At 51.0% G+C, this 22,252-nt stretch overlaps 1 protein-coding gene across 3 annotated transcripts in view; it reads left to right on the plus strand.

Annotated features, from left to right (window-relative positions):
• CASZ1 (castor zinc finger 1) overlaps positions 1-22,252 on the plus strand; it is a 266,726-nt gene that overhangs the window by 86,668 nt on the left and 157,806 nt on the right. The gene's annotated exons all lie outside the window — the stretch shown is intronic.

Here is a 22,252-nt window from a genome sequence, read left to right on the forward strand (position 1 = left end):
CAGGGTCCTCAGCTGCTAATGAAGTGAGGCTACTGCAGAGGGCTTTGCAAAACAGGGCAGGACATCAGCAGGGCACCTGGCTTTGTGAATCCTCTTCTCTGAGCTGGGGTCATATGAGGAAAGTTCTGGACAGGGTAAAGAGGAAACTACTACTTCTCCGCTCTGTTTGACTTTCCCTTTCTTCACTTCCTTGTTCTTTGCTGTCCACAGGTCTCTCATTCATTTGTTCCTTCTGGGGTTCTTTCTAGTTCATTTGTTAATTTCCTTCTCGCCTGTGTTTGGTGTCTTATTTGTCCATTCTTTTTTTGTTCTTTTTCTCGTTCGTTCTGGTTTTCTCTTGTTCTCTCCTTCCTTGCCCCCCCCCCCACCCCTGGAGTCCTGTCTCCTGTCACTCTCAGCATTTGAGATTTTCTCTTCCATCAGTGCTCATCGCGGTGACGGCTTCTTCTCCTCAAGAGAGAGACTCTCCACTTCCAATGCAGAGCCCTCAAGTTCAGTGTCTCTCTTCTGATTGGGGGGTGCAGAGGTTTCTTTACCTGCAGGTTCTGGGTTAAAATATAGGGGTATGTCCCCTTTCCCCATGATGAGTAAAGCGGGTTGAGATCGATCTGGAATCGAATTCCAGGCTGGGAAGCAATGTGGAGAAAAAGCACCTATGACATCACCGTACAAATGCCCACTCTCTGCAGGGGGCAGCACTGGCTGGCAGTTGAAGGGTAGCTGTAGACCTATTGTTCTGTGAGTGCCCCCTGCTGGCTTATTCGTGGGCAGGTTGTGCTTACTGCCTGTCATGGCAGATGGCACTGAAAGGTCAACCATGCTAGGTGGGCAGATGGGGAATCATAGAAAACACGTGAAATATTGGGGCAGAAGCTCTGCTCTGTGTCTGAATTGGTCTTTGGGCTGATGCTGGGATGTGGGAGTGTGGGCATCCCTCCTGGCCATGCTCACCTGTATATACGCTTAGGCTTGAGCATGCTTATGCGCAGAACTCTGCACTTGCACTCATGTGTCCACACTTGCTCACGCTCCCTTGCACACCAGCTCACACAAACATGAATGATGGGCTGCACTTGTGCTGATACGTGCATCTGCTCACATGCATTCACACCCACCTGTGCTCACATTTGCCTTTATGTCTGCATGAGCATCTGCATTTGCACTCCCAGGTGCACCTTTGTACACTCCCACTTCCACTGTTGCGCTAAGGTCTTCATTCATGCTCGGACGCATGCCCCCACTTCCCACAAGTCCATTTGCACTCACATGTGCATCACATCTGCACGGCATCGTGAACATATGCTGTCACCCCTGTGGCCTGTGGTGCATGTTGTATTCATTCACACTCCCCTGAATGCACTAGGCTTTGCACTCAGAAACCCGCATCCATTCCTTTGCACACCTGTGCTCTCACACATTTTATACATGCCTTCTCACCCTGACATGTGCACGAGGACCAGTTCTCCTGCACGTATGTATTCAGCCGTTCCTGTGCACTCGGACACACATGCTACCATGCAGTAAATTACCTTCCTTAGGCCACTCTACCTCTCCTCCACTCCCCCCCTGCCCCAAGCCCCAATCCCACTAAAGTGCTGTAACATAGTAGCTGCGTGAACTCCATTTCAAAGGTTAATATCAAAATCTGGAGCGGATTACCTAAAAATTACTTACAACACCATTAAAATTCTGAACTCTTTTTGTTGTGGCCGTAAATTAATTTAAAATGTCAGTTTTTTTGAGAAATCCAATAAGAAATTGAGCCAACGGAGCAATCTGTAAGCTGTCTGGCACAGAGGAAAGTGTGTCTTTCCAATCGACAAGAAAAAATATGGGGCTTAACTGGAACCATATGGCAGCGCACTTGAGAGAAATCTGCCAGAGCAGGGAGGGGAGCACATGCAGACAGAGGCAGCAGGAGAGCCGACAGAGGGGAAGGGGATTGGTTTGCCTTGGGACAGGGGAGACAGGTGCACGTGTGTGGGTAGGAGGATGCAGTGGCAGGAAGGAGGCAGGACAGCAGGAAGGGGAGCAGGCAAGGCAGATCTCTTCCCTCCTGGGAACCAGATGCAAGGCCCCGATGCTGAGCAGGGCTGCAGCAATCTGGCATGCTGGTGTTGAGCAGCAGCCCCCTGCTATTGTGGGAACAGGCTGTGAAGGCTCTGCTGGGGCATGCTGAATGGTTAGCTGGCTGTGAATGGGGACAGCTGGGGAGTCAGGCGACCAGGGGCATGTGGAGGTGGAAAATGGAATTCATTTTTCACCGGTGGCCCAACTCCCCCTGTATTATCCCACCAGCCATCCTAGCATCCCACCAATGCCTTCAGTCACCTCTAGGCTCTGACCCCATTGGCTGATATTGCCGGTGGGATGCTCAATCAGGACGGAGTTTGCAACCTCGTGCCAAAGTTGGGGTGTGGCTATTTTGAGGGGCTCTGAGCTTTCCCAGCCCTCATTCCCCTCTGCTCTGGCTTGTCTCTCACCAGCATTCCTCTTGCTTGTGAGAAACCCCGCTTCCCTGCTGGCTCCTGCCTGCTGACATGTGTTACCCATTAGGCCATAATTTCAGAAGATTTACAACACATTAAGTAATTTGTAGGTTATTTCAACTTTAATCTACTGAAGTCAAGAAAATCAAAATTAAATTCAAAACACCCGTATCTTCAAAGAGCCAGGATGGGGAGGGGAAGGGGGTCGTTTACTGGCTCCCACCATCTCCTTTCCCCTCCCCTGCCCCTAACTTTGTATTCTCCCCCCCCCGACACCCAATGCGACCAACCTCTTGTCTCCTGCCCTCTTTGACTCAAGGTGCTGTGTGGACAAGGGGCAGGGACCCCCGGCTTCCAGGCAGAAGAGGAGTTAGCGATCACAGGTAGTGCCTTGCATAGATCCTCCAGCCAGAGCGACCTCTGGGATCACACAGCCTGACCTGCATGACACAGGCCAGAGAGCATCACCCAGCGATTTCTGCCCCTTGCCCGATAGGCTCTGCTGCCAGTTACCCTGGAGTTGGACAGCCCAGGGCTGGGGTGCATGGCATGGGGGCAGCAGAGTTGCAATTGGATTTGTCCTCTATAATTCAAACCAACCCTTCCCGTCTTCTTATTTTTCGCTTTCCCCCACTTCTGCATTCCCCAGCTCCAGAAGCCCAGCCTCCCCCTGCCCCATATTACACTGGTTCCTCCTGCTCTGTGGGGGTCTCCAATCCACCTGTGCTGGCTCAGAGATGCATCTGCGCTTCTGGATGTTCCCAGCCATCTCAGCTTCCCCTGCCGCCGGTCTCTTGGACGGGTGGTGTGAGAATCCCACTTCTGGTTGCTGGGATGATGTCCCAAGCGTTCAGGGCTCCCAAGTGCCTAGTTCTCCCTGTCTCGGGGCCACCAGTGGAGCGGTGAGCATGTCCCATCATCTTGGGACCTTGTAGCTCTCTGCTAATGCTGCCCCACAGGCCAAAGGGGCGTTATCCCCATTCTAGGGAGATCACTGAAGGTAGCGACCTGCCTGAGGATACTGAGAGAGCTGATGTCAGACCCAGGATTCAGATTTAGTCACTCCTGACACCCAGTCCCATGCTCTATCTATGAGCCCAAATTGTCTGTTGTTTGGCGGAGGTTACCCTGGGGAGGGTCTCTGTCAGAAGATGGGCATCCATGTGCTGTGACTCCTGGTGGCAGCTCCCCCACAGTTCCAGTCGCCTTGTGATGTCACGGGGTCCCCTCAGAAAGAAGCAAAGAGATGCCACTTGGGATGCTGGTGAGGCAACTAACTCCTCTGCATGTTCTCCTTGTGGCCCATCACAGGGCTGCCAGAATACCTTTGTATAACTCAGCCTGGACATCAGCTGTTACCGTCCCTGGTGTGCAGCACTTGTGGCAGGCTAGCCATGATAATTACTACTAGAGCTGGGGAGTTCTAATCCCAGCTCCACCACTTCCTCACAGCATGGCTCACACCAACTCTCTTTACCTCAGTTTCCCCATCTGTAAAATGGGGTAGTGATGACACTGCATCCAAATCCCTTGAACTATGCTAACGAGGAGACCGGTTCTGATCTGGATCTAATCTTCGCTGCTCAGATTCATCAGATCCAGGTTTTTGCCTGTCTTAGGTCCTTGGCTGGGGGGCGCTTTGCACGTGCAGCACATTGTTCTAATGCTATGGGGCCTGGTTCTCCCTGCAGCTCCTATTGAAGCCAATTAGAGGAAGGATGGTCCATTAGTTACAGAGCTTCTTGGGGCTCAGGAGACCAAGGTATAACCCTTGAGCAAGTCACTTAGCTTGTCTGTATCGCAGAGTATGTCTACACTTAAATCGCTACAGTGCCAGCATTGCAGCTATAGTGGTTTAAGTGTAGACACTACCTAGGCTGACGGGAGGGGTTCTCCTATCCGAGTAGCTAATCCATGCCCCTGAGAGGTGGTAGCTAGGTCAACAGAAGAAGTCTTCCATCAGCCCAGCATTGTCTACAGCAGGGATTAGGTCAGCTTTTTCACATCCTGACATATGTAGCTATGCTGATGTAAGTTCCCAATGTAGACCAGCCCTCAGTTCCCTATCTGTACAATGGGGATAATTGTGCAGTGTTATCTCCCAGGATACATACGTTGCAGATTGTGAGGCGCCCAGATACTATGGTGATGGGGCCTATGTAATGAGCTAGAGCTCATTATCTCTAGCTTGCCTGCATATATATATACCTGCCCCTGGAAATTTCCACTACATGCATCTGACGAAGTGGGTATTCACCCACGAAAGCTCATGCTCCAAAACGTCTGTTAGTCTATAAGGTGCCACAGGATTCTTTGCTGCTTTTACAGATCCAGACTAACACGGCTACCCCTCTGATACTTGACACATAGTTATGGGTGCATAGCACATCTGAAAAGGGGGTGCATAGACTGACTGGCTGCAAAGAGATCAGGGCAGCTGATTGCCCCCTTCCCTCATGCCGGTGCTGCTACAGCTCGTTTGGAGAGGTTATGAATGCAAGTGTTTGGCAGGATAAATGAGCCGTGTTGAGAAAGGAGCAGGCCTGCTGGTGGGGCGCCAGGCTTGAACAGACTGCTTACAGCATCAGTGTACTTACCTTGCATTCCCTTGGAGCTTATAATGTACAGATGTGCTGATTTAGAAGGAGCTGATGTGAGAAAGAGGAAAACAGTGGTTCAGGCACCTCATGGGCTCAGCAGCCGCGGAGCAGGGCAGCCCACAGACCCGGCGATACTTCATTGTCCAGGCCTTGCTTTTGTGCTCAGCTCGCCCTGTAAAACGGGCACTAGTGGGCAGTGATACCCCCGATGTCCTGTTCTACATATTTCAGAGGGCCTTGATCTCTCCACTCTCATCCTAGAAAATGTCCAGGTTCCCAGTTCAGCTCGCAAGGCACCTCTTCCCTTTCTCCTTCCTGATTGATGCTGCCTTATCCAAGAGCCATGTGGTTTGGGTGCTGACAGCCCATTTGGCAGGGATCCCTAACTGCTGAGTGTGCAGGCTAGCTAGATCTATGTGTCCCTGCACTCCAAGGGTGCCAGCATGGGAGAAGCTCTGTGGCACAAGCTCTCTGTGAGCCAGATCACCTAAAAGGCAGTTTTATCTGTGAAATGCATCACTGATGTACAGTCCTGTGAGGCTCTGGCCATCTCTCAGGAGCAATGTCCCCAGCTCTGCTCAGCATGGGATCTCCGGAGCAGGGAGAAATCTCAGAGCACTTTTCACTTCCTCCACAGCTGTATTTTTCTGTTTCATTCTTGTATCCCTGGGATACAGTGCATGGCTCTACCTTTTCCAGCTCCTTGCTCATGCTGGGGAATGCTTATCCATGCCATCCTAGGCTCATCTTTTCTCCTTAACAGCCAGCTCTGCATGTGTGGTTGCACTCCTGCTGGAAGCTGCTCTGTATAGTGTTAGATGGCATCCCGCATCCCTGAGGATGATGAGGTGGAGAGCGGAAATGCTTGGTTAATCTCTGCTCTTCACTTCGGCAGTGTTTTTCCCACACTTTTGTCAGATTCGGTGACTCCCATCCTAACTCTCAATCTGCCCTAAGACCTCTGGTGCGTTTATCCTCATGTCAGTTTAATGCAGGTGAAAGATGCTGGATTGACAGCCCTGCAGACTGAAGGGGCTCGATTTACCCCCAGAGCCTCAGCAGGAGGGCCAGCTTCCCCCACACTGGCCCACTGTTGTGCCACAACCCTGCAGCCCAGTCTGCCTTTGGCCCTTCTGTAGATTCTGCCTATCAGAAGGTCAGTTACTGCCAGTTGTGTTGGTGAGTTTTGTGATGAGGACTGAGACTCTGTTCATTTCAGCCAGATTGCTGGGCAGCTGTGGATGGTGACAGCTGTTGGCTCCTCCTGACCTAGCTGAGTTTGAACCAGCAACCCCTGAGGTTTTTTTTTTGTTTTTTTTTAATTGATAGTCTCTGCAGAGTTGATCTTTGGGCCTTGTCTTCGCAAGGAAAAAAAGATGTGTATGTAACAGCTGTTTGCTAGCATGTTACATCCTAGTGTAGACAAGGGAAGTTGTGGTTTTAACATGTGATGGCTGGTCGAGCTAAAACCTAGGGAGAATCTAGGGTTAACTTCAACCAGCTAACACATGTTAACTTACCTTGTCTACTCTAGGGGTGAAATTCTGGTTCTGCTGAATTCAATGGCAAAACTCCCAGTGACTTCAACTGGGCCAGGATTTCCCCTTAGGATTTTAGCATGTTTTAGTTAATGTGTTAAAAATATGCTTTCTTTCCTAGTGTAGACATGGCTCAGTACAGTTTTACTGACAAACACTTATTCATTCAGTACTGATGAGATTCTTCTCTGTTACCCCATTCAGTAGGGAATACGGGAAGGTAGCAGAGTCCTGGAGGAGTCTGTAATTGGAACTTCCTCCTTTCACTCACTGCCTGTCCCTTAGAGGCGGGGAGCGTTGTTCAGTAGTTACAGCACAGGTATGGGAGACAGGGCTGCTGTTCTCAACACTTTGCTGACTCTCCGTGAGACTTTTCAGCAAGTCCTTTCAATTCTGTCTACCTCATTTGCCTTGTGAATGGATTGGGGCAGGAACTGAGAGGCTCAGTTAATTAAAGTTTTCAAAGTGCTTTGGGATCCTCAGATGGAAGGGGCTATAGAAGCATGAAGAACAGTTATTGTAAAACACCGGAGCACAGCATTAATGAAAATACTTTGCCTATCTTTAGTGCCTTCCATTCAGGGACCCTAGATCACCTTGAAAGCATCAGTTAATTAAGCCTCACATATCCTCTGTGAGGCAGGCAGTGCATCCTATAGGATAGCGCACTGGACTATGACTTGAAAGATCTGGGTTCTATTCCTGACTATGGTGGATGGCCTTGGGCAAGTCATCTCACTTCCCTGTGCCTCGTTTTCCCATCTGTAAAATAGGAATAATGATACCTGCCTCCTTTATAAAACATTTTGAGAGCTACGGATGACAAGTGCTATACAAGAGCAAGGTATTATATTATCTTTAACATATGAGGAAACTGAGGCACTGGAAAAGTTAAGTGACTATTAAGGGACATATGATCCTCTGACAGAGCTAGGAATGGAAATCTGAGATCCTGCCTCTCAGTCCTGTGCCATAGTCTCTAGACCAGGTGCTCCCAGACTTGTTTCAGTGGCTGGGCTACATCTTAACCGAGAGCTGGTCTCGTGCATGGCCCCGCTCCATTCTCAGTCATGGAACCATCTTGTGGCAGTTGCTTACAGGAGGAATAACGTTAGGGAAGCATTTATGGTGGAATTTTCACCAGCTGACACTGAAGCCTCTAGGGGTTTTACTATCCACCTCCATAGCAGAAGAGTTGGGCTGGTGCTGGGCTCTGTGGAAAATCCCACTTGCCATGTTTTATTAGCTTCTTCTAATGCAAGTGGAAACAAATGGGAGCAGCCGGCGCTATATGACCAACCAGCTCTCCATGGGGTGATCGTACTGTGCTGAGTTTCCAGACAGACCACCAGTAGGCACCTGTCAAGGCTGATTCCCCACTTTGGCACTTCGAGTGCAGAAGGTGGGGGCCTGCAAGGATTCTAAAAATTAATACTGACCACTCCAGGCTTGTATTAAATTCCCAAGGTTACAGCTTTTCTCTGACCTTGGATTAGTACCACCCAAGTGCAGAACCTCTTTGAGAGCCCAGGAAGGTGCACTTGGGAATTCCTTCCTGTGGGGTACCCTCAAGGCCTTTCACCCGCCCTCCAAGGAAGAGCTGAGACAGAAGAAAAAAAAATCAGCTGTTCCCACCAGCTAATTAAACAACCTGTGCATAAACCTCTTACGACACAAAAATCCAATTCTGTTCTTAAAAAAAGTAAATTTTATTAATAAAAAAAAGAAAGAGAATACATCTGGCAACTCAGGCTATTGCTAGATTTTAAAAGAGCAGCTACAAGGATTAAGCACCAAGAATAGCTTTCTTGAGGTCCAGCTTAAAGGTTACAAGCAAAACAAAAGCACCTGGGGTTAGCACAGAGGAATCCACAAGCCAGAATGAAATAAAAGTGATAAACCTAATTGCGTCTTCCTAGACATTTCCTGATCTACTTACATATCTGAGGTTTTAAATAGGTAGTTTCTAGGTATGATACTGATTTTTCATATCTGGCCCAAGCTTCTTACAGCACAGCTCTGCCCTGTCTGCCTCTCCTGAGGAGAACAGCAGCCAGACAAGAGGGGAGGCTTTGTTTCAATTTTAAAAAGTTCTAGCCTTCCCACTGGCTCTTTTGGCTAGGTGCCCACTCACTTCCTTTTACCTGTGCATAGCAGTGAGACTTTTTAACCCTTTATAGGTAGAGCATTTAGAGAACAGCTACTAAGAGGGATTTTATAGCTACTGGCTGGCTGGATGTCCATAAAAGGGCGCTACCCTCTCCCTTCATTTATCACAGCACCGCACAAAGTAATTCTCCCCTTCATGATATGCTGTCTCCTCTGTCCATGGGCATGTGCTTGGGAGGCTGCTAAAACCTTTACTTTTTGGTGACTGTGTTCACCAAGTGGGCACATGAGTAGGGGGAGCGGCCAATTTTGACCTATAGGGAGAGGTCACGGGCCACTGAGCATTCAGACCACCCAGAAGGGGCCCTGCTGGACAGCTCCAGGGCCTGTTTCTCTCCCACTAGCATACGTCCTGGGCTCCTTCCTTCTCCGTGCTTGGCCCAGCGCTTTGTGCTCTCAGCATGTGTTGTGACAGGGGCACAAATGGTGTTATCTGGCCAATTGTACAGATCATGATCAGCTGCAAAGTTTGGGTTTGGACTTCCTCAGTCTGGAGGTGTTTGGATCCAGAGGCTTGGGATCTGGCCCTGCTCTATGTCGAACCACCGAGCTAGAGTGCATTCATGGAGCAAGTTGATGAGTAGGGTGCATGGTGCAGGGAGTGAGATCCCAGCTGGCCACATCCTCCATGGGGCTACCCTGCCTGGCTTGTGAGACGCACTGATGACTCCAAACCATGGTTCATTGTAGTGCAGAATGAACATGAAAAGAGAGAGAGAGAGACTAGCAACTCTAGTGGCATTTTGGAAATAATGGGGCTCCATGCTCAGGCAGCAGTGCAGGGGTTAGGCAGAGTCAGGAGATGGGCACTTCACCCGCCAAGTTGGAGGATGGACTTGGGCAGAGAGTAGGCTGGGAATGTGCCAGGAAGGGAGGCGTGGGTTCATCCGAGCATGCCAAGCAGGTAGCTCGTTGCCCTGTTTCTCCTTGGTGTCTGTTAGTCTCTGAGTCCTGGTTCACAGCTCCCTGTAAGCCAGGGATGGAGGAGACCCTATGAAAATGATGATATGTGACAATCAGTCACAGCAATTAGTGTTTTGGTTAACAGGCCTTTTTTGTTTTCTCTCACCCAGACAGAATGTCACAAATAAATCCTTGCCTGCATTTGCATATTAATTGGATCGGAGACGTCAAGCATCTTTCATTAAAGAAAATGATCTGCATATTTGGAGACATAAAATAGTTATTTTGATGGGTTTTTTCATAAGATCAGGGGGTGGGGGAGGAAGGTGATGGGAGCAGTGGAAATTGAGGTAGAGGGAAGGCAGAGAAAGCAGCTTGTTGTGGTTAACCCCTCGCAGCCCAGAGCAAACTTGCTCGCGGAGAAAATAATATAAATAAATAACTGACGGGGCTTGGAGCAGCCTATGGGGCTTCGCATGTTTTGCTTTCCACCTCGATTTGTGGATGGACTCCTAAAGGGATCTCCAAAATGGCTCCTTGTGGCTGCAGCCAACCACTCAGCTGTGGGCCTTCTCAGCTTTTATGTCTGCTCCGTGTCTGGTGGTGATCAGGGAGCAGGATTTGCACCCCAGCGAGTATTCCAGTGGCCTAGGCAGAGTGGCATTGGCAGGGAAGCCAGTCTTTGACTGGAGGCTGTAGTAGAAGCATCTGGCAGGGTGGAGGGACTGGGCCGGGCTGGGCCCAAGCTGGTGATGGGAACTGGAATAGGGGAAGGGAAGAGCCACAGATTCAGATTCCAACCTCTGGGTGCTGTTGGAAGTGGAGGTCCGTTCCCCCCCCCCCTTAGCTCCTTACCGTGCTATGATGTGCAGCTAGCAAAGGAGTGGAGTGATTCTTCTTTGCTCCATTTGGTCCCTTAGAGGCAACGTCATTGGCCATGGGTTATCTGCGGCTCACGGCCTCGCGCTGGCTAGTGCACTGTAAATCAGGATGGTGACTCTTCTCCTTCCCCCCATGCTCCCCGCCCTTCTCCCCCATGTTCATTTGGTTAGAAGTGCTGGGAGTGTCAGTGAGTGTGCACGTGGGTGTGACACGCAGCAGATGGTCTGTGCACAGGAATCGCTGTCTGAATATGCACGTGAGGGTGAATGTGCAGGTGTAGTTGGGCTTCACAGTCTCTGTGTGTGTGTGAACACGGGGCTGTGTGATGGCAGCTTGTGAACCAGTTAGTGCAGGGCTGTGTGGGTCTGTGTGTCAGTGTGCAGGTGTGGGGGCATGTCTGAGTGTGTCTACCAAGGTGAGCATGGTGGGGGGGCACTGTTCCTGGAAAGGCTGGGAAATAAGTGTTCCCATTTCAAAGTGATTCAGGGACTGTGGTTCCTCGCTGACTCCCTGGCTGTTCTAGGACCAGCGCAGGCTAGAAAAGGCTGAATTTGAGACAAAGAAAAAACTTGTCTAGAACTTTTGCCAGAGCTCCCCATCCAAATACATTGTTGTGCATAGGGAGCCTGACCCATTAGGTCCTGCCCTGACTCCGCCATTAACCACAGTCCTAATACAGTTTTCCTCCTCCTCCGTCTCTCCCCTGGTGATCTCTCCCCGTGTTGGTGAGAAACACTACACAGCAGCATAGGAAAGGCCATGAAGAACCTGACCCTCTCCCTTCAAGGCCCTATGGGGAAGTTATGGAGGCAGAAGGTGTTGGCCTGAGATGGAATCTGGCCAGGAACTGGGGTGAACACCGCTACTCTTTCCAAAAGTGCCATGGAATCTTTGTTCCAATGGATGGGCAGGACCTCAGCTTTGGAGCTGCCCCTGATGCCAGGCTGGGCGTCTGTTTCATGCATACTCACACAGAAGAGCACCCCATGCTGATTCGCCAGCACCACTTCAGATGTTCCCATCCACATGCCAGTCCAGCTCAACTCTGCTTAGCTTGTGAGTGCCACAGTAGCAGGAGCCACAGCGCAAGTCTGTACAGCTTCAGGGCACCTGCCAGAGGTGACAGTGCAGCCCGTCCCCAAGCTCCCATCTAGGAGGGAAGGAGGGAGGCAAGGGGTGATGGTTTCCTAGCGTGTGTGTGTTACTGCCCTGCGGAGCCGTCTGTCTGCTGCTTAGTCTGACCAGCACTTGCTGCCTGGGGCAGGGAGCCTGGAACCCTCCTTACCGACTGGCTGCTGTGGGCAAGACGTATAGAGAGGGTCCCTGGACCCATGGCAGGATGGAGTAGCCGAGGATTTTGAGGCAGAAAACGAGGCAAGAAATTCAGCCTTGGATTATTCTGTCCCAGTGCCTGACATTCATTAAAGCCTCTGAGCGAGTCCTTAACTGGCAGGATCTGCAACACTTCTGGGGAGCCCTCCTTATGGGAGGGGTCACAGAACAGGGGGTGCCACCCCATCTCCAGTCCTCTCTTTCCATGAACTCTGCTGCGGCGCCCTGGATGCATGCCCTCCTGCCCTTTCTCTTTGGTTGGCCATCTAGAAAATGCCAGCATCCGCTCAACTGTTTGGTGAGGAGCAGCAGACTTCATGCTTCAGACCTCTGACTACCCGGCCCAGGTCTACTGCTGGGCCCGCTTGGACAGCCCTGCAGACTGAAGGCCTCTCTTTATTAGCAGCAAGGGCACAATCTGAGCACGAGTAGTGCCCACATCCCACCTCTGGCTTGGCATGACCCCCTACAGTGCAGGAGAGGGTGGTCAGCCCCCAGGGTCTATTCACTCATTTCTCCCTCTCTGCCTCTACTTCCCCTTCTAAATGTTGTCTCTTCTTTAGACTGAGCTCTTCGGGGCAGGGACTGTCTCTCTTTAGGGGTACGTCTGCACTGCAGAAATAGGTGTGTTCTGAACTCGGGTTAAAATAGCCGTGAAGACATGACAGCTCGAGTGAGCAGCTCAAGTTAAAGCCTGAAGAGGAGCCTGGGGCTGAACTTGACCTACTAACCCGAGTGAGAGGCTGTTGCGTGCTGTCACTGCTATTTTAACCAGGAGTCACTAACCCGAGTCAAGAATTCCCTCCTGCCCCCGGTGTAGACGTATCCTAGGTGTTTGTGCAGTAGCCAGCACAATGGGGCCCTGATCTCAGTCGGGACTCTGGGTGCTGCTGTAGCCCAAATAATAATAATGAGGTTGTTTTCTTTCCCTGGCAGAAGCTCCTATGGTCAGTGCTGTGCCTCACCATGAAATTTCCAAAGCACAGAGAGGTTTGACTCCCAGCTCCAGAAAGCCCTGTCCCAGCTGACGCCCCTGTGCCTCCGATCCCAGTGTCGCCCCATTCCTGAGAGGAGGTTTCATGGTTTATCCTGTGATTAGCCCCCAGCCCTCACTCCCCTCTCCACCCCACACATTGAGGAGGGATGGTTTTTTTCACAATCCCAATCCTCGGAAGCTGTCACTATCCAGGGAACATTATCACACACACTCGAAATAACCCAGAAAGCTGCCAGCCCCATATTAGGGAATGAATCCCTGTCGGAAAGCAAAGAGAATGCAAAATTTATTGACAGGCTAGTGTGACTGCAGGCAGCTTGCATCCCAGCCCCCTCCCCTGGCTCCCACCACCATGGACAACCGCCCATGAACCTCTCTGGCACGGCGAGCTTTTATATTTAGTGTCTTCAAGGTACCCTTGTCTCAGCTGCTGCACTTGCACTGCGTGTGAGCCTCCTTTGGGAATGAAACACAGTCTGGGGCAAGGGGGATAGGTTGAAATCAGCTTCAGCCCTACACTGCACCCCCAATCTGCTCTGTCGTCTCCCCTCCCCAGGAAGTGACTGCACACCTTTAATGTAAGAGAGCAGCCAGCCTACAAGTTCTCTTCCTCTGCAGCTTTCTTTTTAGTTTTATTGTCATCGTCATTCTAAAGGGAGGCAGCTTTGCCAAGTGGTTAGAGCAGGGGATTGGGAGTCAGGAAATCTCACCATCTGTGTCACAGATTAACTGTACTACCTTGGTCAATTACACAGCTGCTCTGTGCGTCACTTCCCCCATCTGAAAATTCCACCCATCACCGTGGTGTCTGAGCGCCTTCCACATAGAATGGCTACCAATAGTGATTTTCATGAGGGGCAGTTCATGGTGTGTCTAGTAATTCTCCCTGGGTGTAAAAAAACTCTGTGTGGGGGGTGAGTGATTTGATTGCTTTGTCAGTGTTGGTTGATGTTTTTGATCAGGAACTTTGAGTCAGGATTTTGTTTTGTTTTTTTCAGTGAATAGAATGATCATCATTCTTAGCTGGCACCTCAAGCCCCTCGGATGGAAGTTGCTATAGAAGTGCAGAGTGCCGCTATTAAATATTTGTATTGCCGTTTAATACACAGAAACGGGGTAATATGCAGGATGCATACTAGCACTTCTAGGGCACCCTCCAGACATTAGCTAATTCATTCTCATGACCCCCTTTATGAGGCAGGGAAGTATCACTATCCCTTTTGTACCCAGGCACAGAGCAGTTAAGTAACATGCCCAAGGCGGCAGAGGGAGGTGGTGTTAGCGGAGGGATTAGAGCTCTGGAGCAGCTGGCCCTGCTTCAGAGCCCACATTTGTTGCTCTCATAGCGTCCAGAGCAAGTCTGCCCGGGCTGCTGTGGGTTATTTGATATGGTGCGTGCTGAACTAAAGACCAGTGCTGTTGTTGTATTTGGGACCAACTATAAACTAATTTAGGGGCAGTGGGCTGTGTTAAGAGACATGGTATTGGCCAGACAATTTTTCCTTGAAAAGCAGAGACCCCAGAAGCATCTAAGCTGCTAGCCCAGTGGATGAGCATAGGAGGAATGGTGAGTAGGGGATGAGGTTAGGGAAGTCACATGCTCGACACGACTTCGTGTTGGGGATTGTTTGGTGTGTCTGGAATGGGTAGCACAGCCAGCGGCAGGGCAGGCTTCCCTCACTCAAAGGTTGCAACTAATTCTTCTTTCATTATTTCTGAATGCCGCCACCCTAATCCCGTCTCCATGGTTCAGTTGGTTCTTGGTCTGCCTGCTGACGGTGCCAGGTATGGTATTGGCCTCCCTGGGATTAGACCAAGACCAATCCCAGACCCTCGATTCATTCCACACAGGCCACAGGATGGTCATCATTGGTACCAGCCTTTGGTCACTGTCAGCCTGAGTCTGTTCTCACTTACTCGGCTTTCAGTGGGTTTACACCTGATTGACCCTGTCATTAAGTGAGAGGCAAATAGGCCCTGGGGCCTTATCCAGGCCCGGGAGCTCCACGTGAAAGGCTCTGTTGACTGCTGGTTCTCAGCAGTCCCGATTTAAAAGGGATGTTTCAAAATTGCATAGCCAGCTCTCTGCCATCTTTTCCTCCCTCAGTCCCAAGAAGGGAGCTCCTCACATCCTAGTAGGGGATGGTTACTGTGTGGCTTTCATGACAATCTGTCTGACTATTTGGCCACCTCCCCCTGATACCTAAGCACCAAGAGCAGGGGCCACCTCTAGGGCAGCCATTGATAGGGCAGGCTGCACACTCAGAAGGAGAGGTGGTCAGCTGTCAGGGCCAGGTCGTCACAGAGAGACCCATCAGTGTGAGCAGAAGTTTTTAGTGAAAAAGAGTTTAGTGATTTGTGGTGCATTCAGCTCAGGAGATGGGAGCTACAAATTCTTTCTCTTTAGTGAACATTGTCCTTTAGTGGCTGGCCAGCACCATCAATCACACGCAGATGCCATCAGGAAATGATTCCCAATCAATTATAATTGCTCTTCACCTACTTCCTGTATATCACTTACGTTTTACTGCAGATGCCGAAGAAATAGGGGATCTGAGACTCTGTTCCTTAACATTTTTCTGTCCGCTGCTGGCCCACCCAGCTCGTTCCCTGGGACAGCATGGGGAGAGAAAGAACAGGTGGCTGGTTTTAAACATGTGGGTGAATTTTATTGTTCCTCAAAGCCAGAGACCAATAGCTAGAAGGAGGAAGATGCTGTGTACACACTGGTGCCCAGCCCTGCCCACAGGCAGCTAGAGCCTGTCCCTGTTATACAGATGGTGAAACTGAGGCTCAGAGAAGCTGCCCACATTTTCAAATTTGACACCTAGATAGAACCTGGCTGCATTTAAGTAAAAATGACCAGACTTCCAGAGGTGCTGAGCACCTGCAGCTTCCATTGACATCCCTGGAAACTGAGGTTTCACTCCGTGCTGTGCAGGATCAAGGCCCTCACCCAGACCCTTCCCACAGCACCAAAGGGGACTCTCTCAGACATCTCTTCTTATTTGCCATTACTCTTTCCCTGCTCTTTCATCTCCTCCTGGGCACAAGGAGAGAAATCAGCATTTAGAGAGAGGTCTGAATCAGGATTTAAGACCCAGCTGGGTTCTGGGCTAGAGATCAAATGGGGCTTGGGTTTCGCAGCACCAAAATCTCAGGTGCTCTGCTGACGAGATTTCAGCTGCATCTGAAGCAGAACCAAATCTCTTGGGCTGAGCAGGGAGGTAGGGATCAAAGAGTCTATCTGGGCAAGGGGGACTGGAAAAAAGAGGCTGCCCAGGGAAAAGAGGACTGTGCTGGGGAGGTCTGTCCACCGGGAAGGCAATGCAGATGAAAGAGTCAGGAGGCTAAGAATGTTCTATACTGGGGTTTCAGTTACTAATGTAGCTGTGCTGGTGCAAACTCCCAGTATAGACACAATTTACACCCATGCAGATCTCTAGCGTGGACACAATTTACACCTGTGTAGTTGCAATTTACTCCCTCGCAAATACCATTGTTACCAGTGCAGCTGGCCCTGGTTGGGTCTGGTAGGAGATATCTGTGTGGAAGGGAGTCAGTGGTGGGGAAGCTCTGATGGAGCATGAGCAGGGGTGGGTGGATGCCATGCAGCTGGGCAATTATTTTATGGAGTCTTTGGAAGTCCAAAGTTATGTGTGTTTGTTAAGCACCGTAACGCTGAGTTTATTTAATGTGGTTTTAACAGCCGCACGCTTTTATAAATCAAAATAATTAAAAATAATAAATTTGAAGGTTAAACAACAGCCTGCGCTCTGGCAGAGAGGAGAGGAGGGTGTCTGAGCTGGGTCTAGGAGGGAGGGAAGGGAAGGATTTTTGGAGGGGTTGGATCTCGTGTGGCTAGTTAGGTCATTGTCATAGCACTCTGGGGGAAAGGGGCCTAGATGGAGGGTGAATAGCAATTGCAGAGGCCTGAGCCTCTGCGTAACAGTGCCCCTCATGCCCACCTGGGGCCTGGTGTCAGGCGAGGCACATCTTGAGGCACAGCGGCAGCTTCTGTGGCCCAGTCGGCACCCCCGTAGTGGCATCATCGATGCACACGCATCAACCCCACGCAGCGCACCCTCTCTTCCCCATCACCTGGCTCTTGTCCCCCGAACCCCATATTTAAAGCTCCCAGAGACACCTGGGTTTCCAGCTCCCTCATAGGATTTTCCGGTTATCAATATTCCCCCTGTTGCGAGGCATTTCTATCGATGCTGTCCCTTGTGGTGTTTACACAGAGCTATCGAGTGCTGCCTCCCAGGACCCAGCCCAGCCATTCGGGAAGGAAACAGGCCAGGTCCCCTCACAACTTGGGCTTAGTGCTTGTGAAAGGGGGAGCTTTAGGCAGATCTTCCCCCTACCCCTTTTTTCTCTTTGGTTTACTCCAAAAGATTACCCCAAAGTGACTGGGCAGGGGAGGGCACGGGGCGGGTGTGTGTCTCTTTAAATGCTCTTGGTGTCAGCACGGTAAGGAATTTGATGGCTTTATCAGAAATACCAAAGCTTTATTTAGCAGGGTGAGGCGAGCGCCACTTGGCTCCGCACAATCTGCTGATAAATGGCAAAAAAAAAAAAAAAAAAAAGAGTGGGGGAGGAAAGTCTCAACTTTCCTTGATTGCGTGCAGGCACAGCTGGGGTTCCCAGGCCCTTGGGCACACTGCCCTCCAGGTCCCAGGGTCACTTCGCTGCCGGATCTGTGCCATTGTCACTGCTACCAGGAGAGCTCTTTGAAAAGAGAAAAAGCAACTTGTTCTCCCCTCTCATGTGGCCCCCCCATTACCTTTCACTCCTCCTCCCTCACAGCTCCCTCTCATCTCCCACCCCTCCATCTTCAGGCCCTTCCCCTTCAATTTTTCATCCCTGCATATTACCCCTCTACCTCTGCTCCCTCCACTCCTGCCCCCTCACACTTCCCTCTTAGCCCTTCTCAGCTCTTCCCCCCACACTCACCCCCTTCTCCCTCTCCCTTCCCTTTTGCCTCTGATCCCTCCCTCTTCTTCCCCCCCCCCACCCCCTCACCTCCTCCCAGCCCCCCTCAGGCTAGGGAGGGAAACAAGACCTGCACCTTGTTATTTAAACTCCCCGATGTCCCTGTTTAATCCCTAGGCCCCAACAAGGTGCCTGGGTTTGCCTGGCTTGTCCCTGTGTTGGGCAGGAGTGCTAAGCAGAACCAGCTCTCCAATGGTCCTTCACTTGACGCATGCTCCAGTGGCAGGCCTCCTCCCCTCTTCTGGAAAGGGGGCTTTTGCGAGGGAGAGTTGGGTTGGGGGAGGCGCAAATAATACCTGGAAGGGGCAGAGAGAGAGAGAGAAGTCGGGCGGAGGGGTGCCATTGGGCTGGGGAGCTCTGACTCCCTCCTCCTGATCTGAAAGAGCAGAACTGCCGTGGGGGCTGAGCCAGTGAATGCCAGGGGCCCAGAGCTCTAATAGAGAAAACTAGCATGGAGGGATGGGGAGAAGAGGAGTCCCAAAGTGCTGGGGCCTGGAGTTTAGGCTCTGAGCCTGCCTGCTGCCTGGTAAGGAGTAGAAGACTCCAGTGCTGACGCCTTTCTTTGGAGGGAGAGTGTTTTAGACCAGAGTGTCCTACCTGCGTAGAGATGTCGCTAGAACAAACATTGGCATTTAGAGCCAGAGCAGAGTATCCCTGCCTGCCCCACTCTCTGTAACAGACTGGAACCCCCAGCCCAGACACCCTGAAGATTGGGGCCAGTTGGATTCAGAGTGGAGCCTGACCTGACCAGGCCCAGCTTGCTGTCTTGTATGAAGAGTGAACTGGGGGGTGGGGAATCTGTTCCCCAGGGAAGTTTGTCCCAGTGCCCATGCTGGTGAGGGGCAAGCCTCAGCAGGCAGAGAGACTGGATTCAGGTGCTAATTTGAGTGAGTTCCCATCACCCAGAGGGGTAGAGACACAACCGGAGTCAGGCTGTTGCGCTCAGTGATGCCCTGGGACCCTCCTGCACTGAACAGAAAAACAGACCACCAAAAGCACCTCGTCACTCCTATCTGCACGTTTATGGGCGGCAGGTGCAATCTGAACAGGTTCAGGCAGAGACGGCTCTGTGCTACGAGAAATGTTCACATTATTATTTATTACTCGGCACTTTGCTTTGTAAGTGAGTGGAACCATCATGTGGTGGTTAGAGCACAGGACTGGGAGTCAGGGCTCCTGGGTTCTGGGCCGAGCTCTGCTACTGCCTCAGTGCAGGCAAGTCAGTTAACCTCTCTGAGAGTCTCTAAAATCAGACTAATAGTGGCTACAGTAATAATAAACACACCAGGGGATTGAGGCAGGTCTAGAATTAATGGGCCTGATGCTAAGCAGGGTCAAATTGGCAGAGCTCCATTTAAGTCAGTGGAGTTACACTGACTTTTACCCCATTGGAGAGTCTGGCCCTATGTTTCTATAGCATTTGAGATCCTGAGATGGAAGGGGTAGAGGAGGGCGTAGTGTGTATTCTGATTTATGTTTGTTGTTAATGATTTCCATCTGTTATGCAGGCAATGCACACTGTAACTGTCCTGGCTCCTTCCTGATCTCGCACTTCCTCACTTCTTTCCATTAATTTCTACTCCCCTTTTTCTCGATTCCCCTCTCTCCTCTGCTTACACTCACACGCAGACATCAACAGATCATCTCCTTTTGGCTCTCACCCGCAGGCCTGTTTGATGTGGTTTCCAGAGGGTTTGAACCAAGTCCCCCATCTCTCCCTCTGTCATCAGGAAGCCTGCTGTGCTCTCTGCATCCACCCGGATCTGTTTAACTCTCTCCTGGGGATGCTCGCCGCTGAGCAAGCTGTCTTTTCTGCTGTAGGCCAGACCAAAGAGAAGAGAGAGAGTGCCTGAGTCTGCGCTCAGTTACACCACTCTGCATTGCTGGCGCTGCTCTGTGTGGTTATTCCCAGTTTACACTAGTGTATCTAAGAGCAGGATCAGGTCCTAGGGGAGGGTGAAGCATCAAGGGTGAAAACTGTGTATGCTGAGCATTCACTGTTGGCTTGTTCCTGTTTCAGGATCTCTACTTCCCTTGGTCAGCTCGTGAACTGTCATCTTGTTACCTGCCTCTGTTCCTGCCCACAGCAGATTGCCTAGACCTGCATAAGAGGGCAAAGCCCTGGGACTCTGGCTATGGGATGGGTTATGTCTGAAACTCCCTCTGGTGAGATTCCCACATGGGTGTAGACCAAGTGCAGTCACTGTCCTGGCTGTGGTCACTCATGCTGATGGCTGCTAGGTGGCCTGTATGAAATGACTATTATATCTCAGCCCACTTCCTAGCAGGTCCCTCCCAAAAAGCTGCCTTAAACTTAGCACCAACTGGCCCCCTTGTTGGCAGTACCAGTAGGGGGGCCTAGAGCTGAATGGCCCATGGAGGGTGTCCTCGGAGCCCTGCCTCCAGAATGGGGTCAAGGCACAATGACAGAGCAGTGCCTGGCGAAGCTAGCACTGCTGGTACCCAGGATGCTCTGTGGAGGTGGGCTGTGTGAGGGTGGGCTATGCAGAGGCCTTCAGGCTGCCCAGCTTGCATCCCCAGTAGTGATTTAAAAGAGCGAGCCTCATAAAATGAGCTGTGGCCTGTATCGGTGCAGGCAGAGGGAGCCAGGGGTGCTGGGACAGTTTAGCTCCCTCCTGAAGATATCTAATAGAAATCAGCCCTGATTAGGATTAGTCCATCTGGCACTCAGATGGCAGGCTGATAATCTAATAAAAATTCCCAGGATTGATTTACTCTGGGGAGGATTTGCTCTGGACACAGGAGAAGCAGAATTAGCCCAGCTGTGTTGGGTATGGGAGGGGCAGGGTGGGGAAAGAGGAGAGAGAGGGGGCAGAAGAGGGTGGGGGAGTGAGACAGACAACAAGAGTAAGTGGAAGTGACAGGGTCAGCCCAGGCCTTTGTCCTACGGCCTGATTAGAGAGTCTGGCCCCAGTTTCTTACACTTTGGGATGCTGTTGGACAAACTGGAGCTTAATTCTGTCAGAGCGTGGGAGAGATTGAAATTGATGTCCCGGGAACATATTCCTTGCCATGCAGAAATCCAGTCTCTGATGGGAAAATATAAAATGCCCATCAAAGCCCTGTTTGAGCTGGATGGCTGGGGAGGGCTGAGCTTGGGGCTGGTCCCCATCAAAGCTGTCACCGTGCTCTAGCGCAGAGGCATTCGGTGCACAGAGCCCAGCAGGCGGGGTGGGGGGGGGGAACTTGGGCTTGGCTCCACCAGTAGCCTGCTTGACATTGGGAATGAGTTGGCAGAGCTCTGTGGGAGTCCCTTCGGAATCTCCTCCTGCGGCAGAGATGGGAAGCTCCAGAAGCCAGGGTGTCACTCTGTCGTCTCCCAGGCATTGAGTGATGTGGCAGCGGCAGCATCCAGGATGCGAGAGTGAGAATCCAGCAGGAAATATCCCATTCCCCAGAGGGATCCCAGGTCTGTGCAGAGCAGCTCTCTAGCATCTATGAAAAGGAGGGCTGCCTTCGGCTATGAGCTGCAGGTGGCTCTGATTGACTTCCATAGGATTTGGGTAGAACAGGATCCCCATCTAGTAAGTCAGGAGTAAAGGCAGGTTGGGAAATTGCAGTGAGTTTGGGCTCTCACACTGATTAGCAAGAGTGATGCACCTTTGCCCCCTTGCAGTTTGGACGTGTTTCTCCAACCAGACTCTGGGGATCATCATCCATATATCCCACTGCGCTATGTCACCACTATGTTGGCAGCTTGGAATACACCTATATCACACCATCAGTAGCCTGGGGAGCTATGAATGTCCCTGCATGGCTGCTGTCCCAGGGGGCTGCGATTTCCCACTCCTATTGCTTCAACCATACGCCGGGGGAAGCCATGAATTGGTTTTGTAGCACATTCTTTAAAGGCAATACTGAAGGTTCACACTTTGCATTCGTTGCCTGTGTCATATACAGTTAGGTTGGGGTTTCATTGAGCTTAGTTGGAAAGAAACACCCCCAAACTACTGCCTGACACTGTTCTCAACTGTTGGTGTTCCCTATTCCCCTACCCCTCGTCATACACACACCCCCATTATGGATTAGCCTGTCTTCCCCTTCCCTAGGAAGTTCATCACAAAATCCCAGCCTCCTTGCATGTTTTTATGCATGTTTATGCTTGGATGAGGGGGCACCGTGATGGGGGGCTCTTGGTGGCATTGCAGGGTGAGCCCTGCCTGGCGTAGAGGTACCAGATCAGCCAATCCAGATGTATGTAGACACAAGGGGAGGAATAATCCAGGATGTAGACACTCTCTCATAGCCTGAATTCGATGAAGAAATGCCTTGTCCACCTCTAAGTTCTAATGATTTTTAAATAGTGGTGATGGTTGTGAATGGGCC

Source organism: Gopherus evgoodei, chromosome 18, assembly GCF_007399415.2.
Source record: "Gopherus evgoodei ecotype Sinaloan lineage chromosome 18, rGopEvg1_v1.p, whole genome shotgun sequence".
Taxonomy (NCBI): domain Eukaryota; kingdom Metazoa; phylum Chordata; order Testudines; family Testudinidae; genus Gopherus; species Gopherus evgoodei.